This window comes from Coffea arabica, chromosome 8e (assembly GCF_036785885.1).
Source record: "Coffea arabica cultivar ET-39 chromosome 8e, Coffea Arabica ET-39 HiFi, whole genome shotgun sequence".
In the NCBI taxonomy this organism is placed as follows: domain Eukaryota; kingdom Viridiplantae; phylum Streptophyta; class Magnoliopsida; order Gentianales; family Rubiaceae; genus Coffea; species Coffea arabica.
The window spans coordinates 35,150,146-35,158,140 of record NC_092324.1 but is presented as its reverse complement, the minus strand read 5'-3'; the positions used below and the strand labels follow the sequence as shown (position 1 = coordinate 35,158,140).

Genomic DNA, 7,995 nt, shown 5'->3' with positions numbered 1-7,995 from the left:
CAGGCCTTCCTGCGAAAATTTTCCAGCAAACTATTAGTTTAGAAAACTAGATTTTTCCTTCTCAAACTTCTTTGTTTTGGCTCAAAAATAACACACATGCAAAGAAATAGCTTGTGACAAGTGTTCTAAGTAAAATCATATGCAAGAGGAAGACAAAATGCCCTAAGTTCACACCTCAACCATCACTTGACCAACAAGGAGAAAATCTAGCAATATATCTCCATTTTTCTTCAAGTTAATCATCTAATTCAAACCTTAGTTTCATAGTAAATGAACCTCAATCAAGGCCACAAAGCTATCAACTTTAAACATATATATCAATCTCAAAATCACTTACACCAAAGCTGAAATTGGCAATCCAAGGGTGCAAATTAACATAGCAAAGCTGAAAATTAACCCTAAAGCTGGAAATTTGAATGTAGGAGCTAGATAACCTCATATCAAAGCTAAAATTTCATATCCAACCTCATAACAGAACTAAACCATTCATATCAAAGCTGTCCAATACATTTCAAAGGTGAAAATTACAACCTAGTAAGCAAAATCATGAAATCTTCCATAAAATCCATCATAATCAAGCCATATGTGTGAGAACTCGAAAAAAAATTTATATGTACGCTATGAATTTCTTTTATTCTAATTACTTTGATATTAGAAATATTATAACGAATAAATGGTTAAATTAAATACCAAATTGAATTTATATAAAAATTGAGAATTTAGGAATATCCTAGAATGGTGAAAAAAAAATTTATATGAATCAAATAAACATATGATATGCATATGGTAATTTGAGCAATTTGAATATATTATATAGTTGACGAAGTTACATGACTAATTAATTTTCCTTAAAACCAAATGTGTGAAAATCTACTAGATCGATATAAGCAAAAATTTTCAAGGTATATATAAATTAGAACAAACGAAATTTTGAGTCAACGTGTGAGACAATAAAATCATGGCCTCGTAGCAAATAAATGAACTAAAATTGAAGGACCGAACTAATCTTGGGGATTCGGTTAAACTACCATGCAATTAAGGAACAAGCTACTAGAATTTTGACAAAACAGGAACCGAATGGAAGCAAGGCAACTATCTGCTGTCTAAACGGTGGGAAGGAAAAAGGAGTAGGAGTTGTTTGATAGTTGGGCGGTGGGAAACCTTTATTTGGATAGCTGCCAGGAAGGAACTTACCACCGAAACTGCTGAGTAAGCAGCGACCGAATGAGAGGAACTTGGAATGATCAGCCAACGAATGGAGAACATTGAGTGATCAGCAGAGTGAAGAAGTACGCTTAATTCTGTTCCTACCAACCAAGCATTAGGAACAAAATTGAGAGAGAGAGATTCGGTCACACCATTTTATCTCAAAAAACCCAACCGAGTGAGAGGAAAAGAAAACAGAGAACAAAGCTTTCTTTCTTCTTCATACCCAAAACCGTGAGAAAGAGTGAGAGTGAAGGAGCATTTCTGGTTCCTTCCAGCCACAACCAAGTGAGTAAGAGAACTGAATGAGTGATAAGAGGAGGAAGCTAACTCAGAATTTCACATATCAGCTACCATAGTGAGGAGGAACCGAAGCTAGGAGTAGGAGCAATCTGCCACTAGTAAAACTTAGCAGAAAAAGGTAAGAATCTTGTAACCACCCTTTTATTTCTTGAATAGAACTGAATATATGGGCTTCATGTTAGTTTTAGCAAGGCATAATGAGTTTTAACCGAGGAGAAATCTGATAAAGGAGAAAGAGATGAGAACTGGACAGAAATGGAGGGAACCGAGAGTTGTTGTTGAGTTGCAGCCCATAATAAAGGAAATTTTCCGTAATAACCTCTTAGTTATTCAGTACACTTGAATATTAAGGTTGCATGTTGGATTGTAGCTAAGAAAAACTAAGTTTGGTTGAAGGAAATAGTTGGAAGTTTCTGCTATGCTGGCCGAAGGAGGAAAGATAGAAATGTCCAAGTTTCTTTATATATTTTGGTTCTAAACTCCTACGTTGAGGCTTAGTTCATTGCACAGTATTTTAGTTTTGGCATGCATGTTTGATTTGGGTATGAAATGAAGTAGTTAATGGAGGAATTTCTTGCTAAAAGATTGATTGCTGTCCGAAGCTTTCTGTCAAGGCCGAGAGAGAGAGAGTTAAACCCCTGATCAGTTTTTCCTTCAAACTCAACTCTGTAAACTTTCACATCTGATATCTAAAGTTACTGGGTAGTTTAATACTTGTATTTGGCATGATGAGCTGGAGTTAAAATTGAAGGAGTTATGGTAAAAATGTTGCATATTAAACTGCGGCACTGCTGGAAGCTTTAGTTGTCCAATGTCTTAGCTGATGTCAGATTGTTGTACGTGGCTGTTGGGTTGAATAATCTGTTGAAACTAGATGCTCTTTGTCTTGGTTTATGCTGGACTGAATGTACTTTAAATATTTAGAGCTTTAAGCAAGTGAAAGAATAGCGTTTTCGCCGAAAGCTTGAAGTAACGTTGCTAGTTTTGGTTGCTGTCCGAGAAATGAAACAGATTGTGCTTCTGACCGTCCCATTTTGGCCTTGAAAACGCGATAACTGGATGTCAATGTCTTCATAGAAAATGTAGGTCTAGGTCTTAGCTTCGAAACGCTATAAAATTCGCCTCAATCCGATAAGCGTAGCTCCAATTATTATCAAAACATCCGAGGATGGCAAAGCTGCCTTTCCTTCTGTTCCTGAATGCATTTTGCTAAGATGCTAACCGTGAGGAACCAACTTTTAACCAGCATTTCCTCTAATTTTCAACTTTGTAAGCTTTCATAAATGATAGTTACGGTTAGTCTGAGATTTAATGGCTATATATAGCTCCACAAGTAGAGTTAGACTAAAGCTAATGAGAGGAAAACTCATGATAATTAAATTGGCTTCTACTTACTTAATACTGTCTTTACAAATAATTTAAAAACTATAAAATTTGAGGGACTGGTGTACTGGAAAAAAATTTAATTTACAAACTACCTAGAGTTTAATTAATTAAAAAGGGGACCAATGGAGTGCTCCTAAGTCATAATCTTAGAATCTTGAGTGGAAAATGATTTAATCCTAAAATAAATATCTTATAAATTATTAACTTGGGAAAACAGGTATAATTCTTGATTAAAACAATAAAGTCAATAAGTTTCAAAATAAAGTGATAAATGAATATTGAATATATTATATTTGTACTTTAAAGTCAAGCTTGATTTTAATAGTTCAAGTGATAAAGTAAGAACAATAAGTGAACATCTACAAACTATGTATTTGATTTGGAATTATTAACTTGTCCAGGAAGTAGCTGTGAACCAGAAAATCGACTCGAGACTCGAGAGTAATTTATTTGGATATTTGGTGAGTGTTTTCCGAATTTATGTGTTAAACTACTTATGTGTACCTAAGTGCAATTATATGGCAAATGTGCTTATTATGAAATATTGCTAAGTGATTCATTGGAAGTGTATCTCAATTGTCCCTCGCCTTCTAAGTCGAGGGTGTACTTTATCGCACTTGGCTTAGTTGAGCTTGAAGGTTGATAATTGATCAAGTGATATTGTAAGTGTGCATGACTGTAAGCCGTGTGTGTACTTTATCACGCCGGCTGAACTGGGCCCCAAAACCCTCTGTTCAACGGACTATTCGAGCCAGCAAAGGGCTTGGTTAGGTAGGACGGTAGCTTTGGGTAAGTGTTTTGGTATGCTCGAGTATTACCACGGAATAGTAGATTACTGATATTGATACGGCCATCCAAGTGAGGGAAGTGTTTATTGTTTTGGAGGTTATAAAGAGGAGTTCGGCGGAGTGTGTAGTGCATTGAAGTGGCTCTAATGCGAGCACCGTATCCTTTTAAAAGTGATTGTTCAGTGAAGTGTTTCCTCAATTGCTATTGAAAGTGATTGTACAGTGAAATGTGCACTACTTGCTTAATTGTTTTGATTTAAGTGTTTATTAAATGTTATTTGCATGGAAACCTCACAGGCGTAAGCTCACCCTTTTAGCTTTGTTTTCCTTACAGGAGTCAGAGATTGAAGAGTGATTGGATTGAACTAGAAAGTTATTTTGGAAAGATCCGTTATTCTATGTATATAGTGTAGGCATGGTCTCTTTTGAATTTTGAGACGGTTGAATTTTTGTTTAAGTTGGTGTGATATTAAGAATGGATATTTAGAACAGTTATTTTGTTTGTTTTACTGGACAAATTTATGTTTCAAACTGATTGGAGATGTACTTAAGAGTCAATGTTTAGTTGTCCAATGGTAATGTTATCTCTGAAGTTAATGTGAATGAGTGAGTCCTGGCAAGAGCCAGACAGGCGATCCGCTAACTTCTAGGGTATGCCCTAGGAGAAGGTGGGGTCGTGACAATATGTTACTTAAATGGAAAAATAAGAAGGAAAAAGAGATGTTCGTAGTATAATACCTCAAAACCCCCAAAATAAGTTGCAAGACAAGAATTTTCTTCCTCCTAAAAGCTCCACCAATCTCACCTTCAAGCTTTCCCCAAGATTGATCGGAGTGGATTCGAGTTTCACATTGATTTTCTCAAGAATCAAGCAAGAAATCAAGAAGGAATTTTTGAAAGTTTTTCTCTCTTTTCTTTCCCTAGAATTTCGGCCACGGTGATGTAAAATGGAGGAAATGTTGGCTAAATTGCAAGATAACTAATAGAAGAAGTCTTGGTCAAAGGGTCTTAGTCAAACTTTGAAGGATGAGTGACAAATGGCATCACATGATTCAAACCTATCTCTTTGTCTCTTTTGTGTTTCTAATCTCCAAAGTATCTAGGATTTCTTTAATACAGTGAGGGCTCATGTTTTTATTCTTAGAATAATCATTTTTATAATTATTTACCCTAGAATTAGTTAATTATATTATCGTTATATGAATCGTTTTTAAATTTCGCCTTATCGCGCGTGAATCTGAAGTTCGCGTATTTCGCGTTGAATCGACTAAGTGGAGATTTAAGAAATTTATATTAGACTATTAAGAGTGAATAATTATAGTGTTAAAGGAATTACATTTAAAGATTAGTGCACTAGTGCAACAAACAAGAGAGAAAAGTGGTAATACGGGACACTATTTGTGCACTATTCCTAGTTGACTTTTGTACAACTTTTGGCCACAAATTCAACAAGCTTCCAAGGGAAGATTCATAAAAAAAAAACCCTTCTCTCTCCTCTCCATAGTCTCGGCCAAAACTAGCAAAGGAAGAAGGAAAAAAAGCTTCACTTTATCTTGCTTCCAGTTCACTTCCAAATTTGCACCCAACTTCAAAACTACTTGGAGATTAACTTTAGCTTAGAGGAGGACATCATCTAGTGGAAATTTCTTAGAGGTTTTGTGGTGAAAATTTCTGGTTTTTTCAAGGGTAAAGAGGTAACCATCAACTCTTGCAATCTCTCTATTTTTCTTCAAGAATCAAGCTTAGATTTCATGGGTTTGATAACCCAAAGCATGAAATAGGTAGAGGACTTGAGGAAACCCATTTTATCTTGTTTTAACTCTAAGCTTGTGGACTTGATGATACCTTTAGGTAGCTTCCTTGAGGTGTAATTAGTTGATTGTGGTTATTTACATGTTATTTGGGACGAATACGGTTAGAAAGTGAAGGAAAAATCAAAGGAAAGTGGTGCACTAGAGCTGGCCGAAAATCTGTCCTTGTTGATCAGTGATTATTTCAAATTTTTGGTACTTTTTTTCTGTGAAATTGATAGTTATATGTTGTATGTTGAGTGTACAAAGTGTCGTCCAAAAATCATTTGATTTGGTTGAGCAAAACTTGAGTTTTCGAAATTGAAATAAATCTGGAAATGGGTTTCTAGGAAATGGGTTTTCGAAACTTGTGGGATGTTTTAATTCAAAAATTTTGATGTCAATCAACCATCAAGTGTTTATTAAAGGTTTCTAGGACCTTGCTTTCAAAAATGGATTGAATTTATACTGATTTCATTGTGCAAAATGTTCGGAAAAGAAATAAAATCTAGAAGGCAGATTAGCCTTGAAACATTTTACAAATTTTAGTCATTTTGTTAACTGCCTTCCCACGTAAGTTTTTGTGTAAAATTTGATACATGGGTAGTGCATGTATAGAGGTTTAAGTGTACCAAATTTGATGGAAATTCAATACCATTTTGATACCTAAATAACGCCCCGAAGTTGGCTCTTCAAATCTGAAAAATTTCTGTACAGTGTACAAATTTAGCTGAATTTAGACTATTATATCTTGATACTCAAAACTCTAAATTTAGCTCCGCTTGTTGTATTTGAAGCCTTGTATGGAACTCTCATTGTCTTACAAACTTCAGAGCATGATTCACTTTCTGTGAATTACACCGAATTTCCGAAAATGACTGCAAAACCAAGACTGGTTTAAACCTGCCCTATTGGAACTGAAACTTTGAGTTTAAAAAAAATGAATGATTTCTATTTAGAATCTTGGAAAAGTGTCTTCTAGGAACTTTTACTTTGGATCTAGTTTCCAACGGTATAAAGTTTTCAATTTTTGGCCCTACCGAGTGCAAGATCTGATTTTTCTAGACTTGACGCACAAAACTGAAATTTTCCGACTTGATGGGAAATAAGTTTTTGGAAACTTTTCCCTATCCTTTGATATTGATTGATCGTTTTAAAACTCGATTTCATGGAGGAAATCAGTTTCTCTTGTGTTAATAAATCCTCATTTTTGGATCTCTATTTTTGAGTGATTAAGGTTCTCTTTTGAGGCATTGACTAGTCTAAATAAGTGTGCTGTCTTTCTTGGTTAATACATGGTTGTGAGTGAAAGTACTTGTTATTTGTTTAGGCGCTCAAGGAGATCTTCAAGAGAATCTCGAAGCGAACGCCTAAAGGCTTAATTGCTCGCTCACTTACTTTTGTTTTGACTTGTTACATGAAGTGTTGTTATGAATCTCATGTTTTGAAAGTGTTGTTACGTGAAGTTTTGACTTGTTAGAGAATCTCATGAAGTGTTCTTACGTGTTTAATTGTTCTTATTGATTGAGTATTTTGAAAGTGTCGAGTCGAGTGTGTACTTTATCGCACTCGTTCTCATTTAAGTGAAGTGTATTTGAATTGCTTGAAATGAATTGTTAAGCGAATTAAGTAAAGTGTATTTGAATTGCTAAGTGAATTAAGTGAAGTGTTGCAATAGTGAATTATGCTATGTTTGCATATGTCGATTGGAGTGAATCTCCTTGACTTATAGTGATAATAGTGGAGGATGCCCAAACTCATCGGCCGACTTTGCAACTCGAGCCAGCATGGGTTTGGTCGTGAAGCTTGGTAAGTTATGAGAAAAAAAAAAGTGATAAACTTGATCTATTTGAGAGATCTCGCTTAGCATACTGGAGTAGTATCGCCTTATATAAAAGAAGTGCGGACCCGGAGCAAGGGGTGTAATGGTGATCGGAGTACGAAGTAAGTGGGGTTCTACGGACCTAAAACCAACTCGATTGACGGAGTGTCAACTCGTGGAGGTATTGGATTGATTATTAGCAAAGCAAGTGGAATATAGCTCCTGAGAGCTCCTATATCCTTCTCAAGTGTGTTTTATGTTATTTTGGAAATTTCTTGAATGTTATCGCTTTATTTCTCGTATAAGTGTCATTGCTACTTGAATTACGTGATTGCATATGTGTTTCTTGGCCTCACGAGCATTCGTTCACCTCATTAGCTTTGTTTTCCTTAACAGGGACCGAAATAGAAAGAATTCTGGAGAAGTGGACTTGATGGACTTGTAATTTAGGGTTTTGAATATATTTGACTAGACATCTTTTGAAAGCTGTGTATTTCGGGAAAGTTGAAGTATTTTGAAACTTGTAATATAAGATTGAATACTTGTGTATGGAAGCGACCTCTTTCTTTATTTCGACTTTTATATTTAGTTGTTATCCTTTAAATTTGAATTGGAATTGTATCGAGTCCTGGCGAAAGTTGGGCAGACGTCCCGCTGATACCCTTGGATTCGTCCTTGGGAGAAGTGGGGGGCATCACAA

The 7,995-nt window shown here is 35.4% G+C and overlaps 1 long non-coding RNA gene across 1 annotated transcript; it reads left to right on the top strand.

The window, feature by feature from the left end:
- The first annotated feature begins 3,213 nt into the window (after window positions 1-3,213).
- On the top strand, window positions 3,214-4,284 carry LOC140012579 (uncharacterized). Its single transcript, XR_011819763.1, has 2 exons — window positions 3,214-3,356; window positions 4,018-4,284. It is a non-coding gene; the product is annotated as an uncharacterized lncRNA (long non-coding RNA).
- The last annotated feature ends 3,711 nt before the right edge of the window (window positions 4,285-7,995 follow it).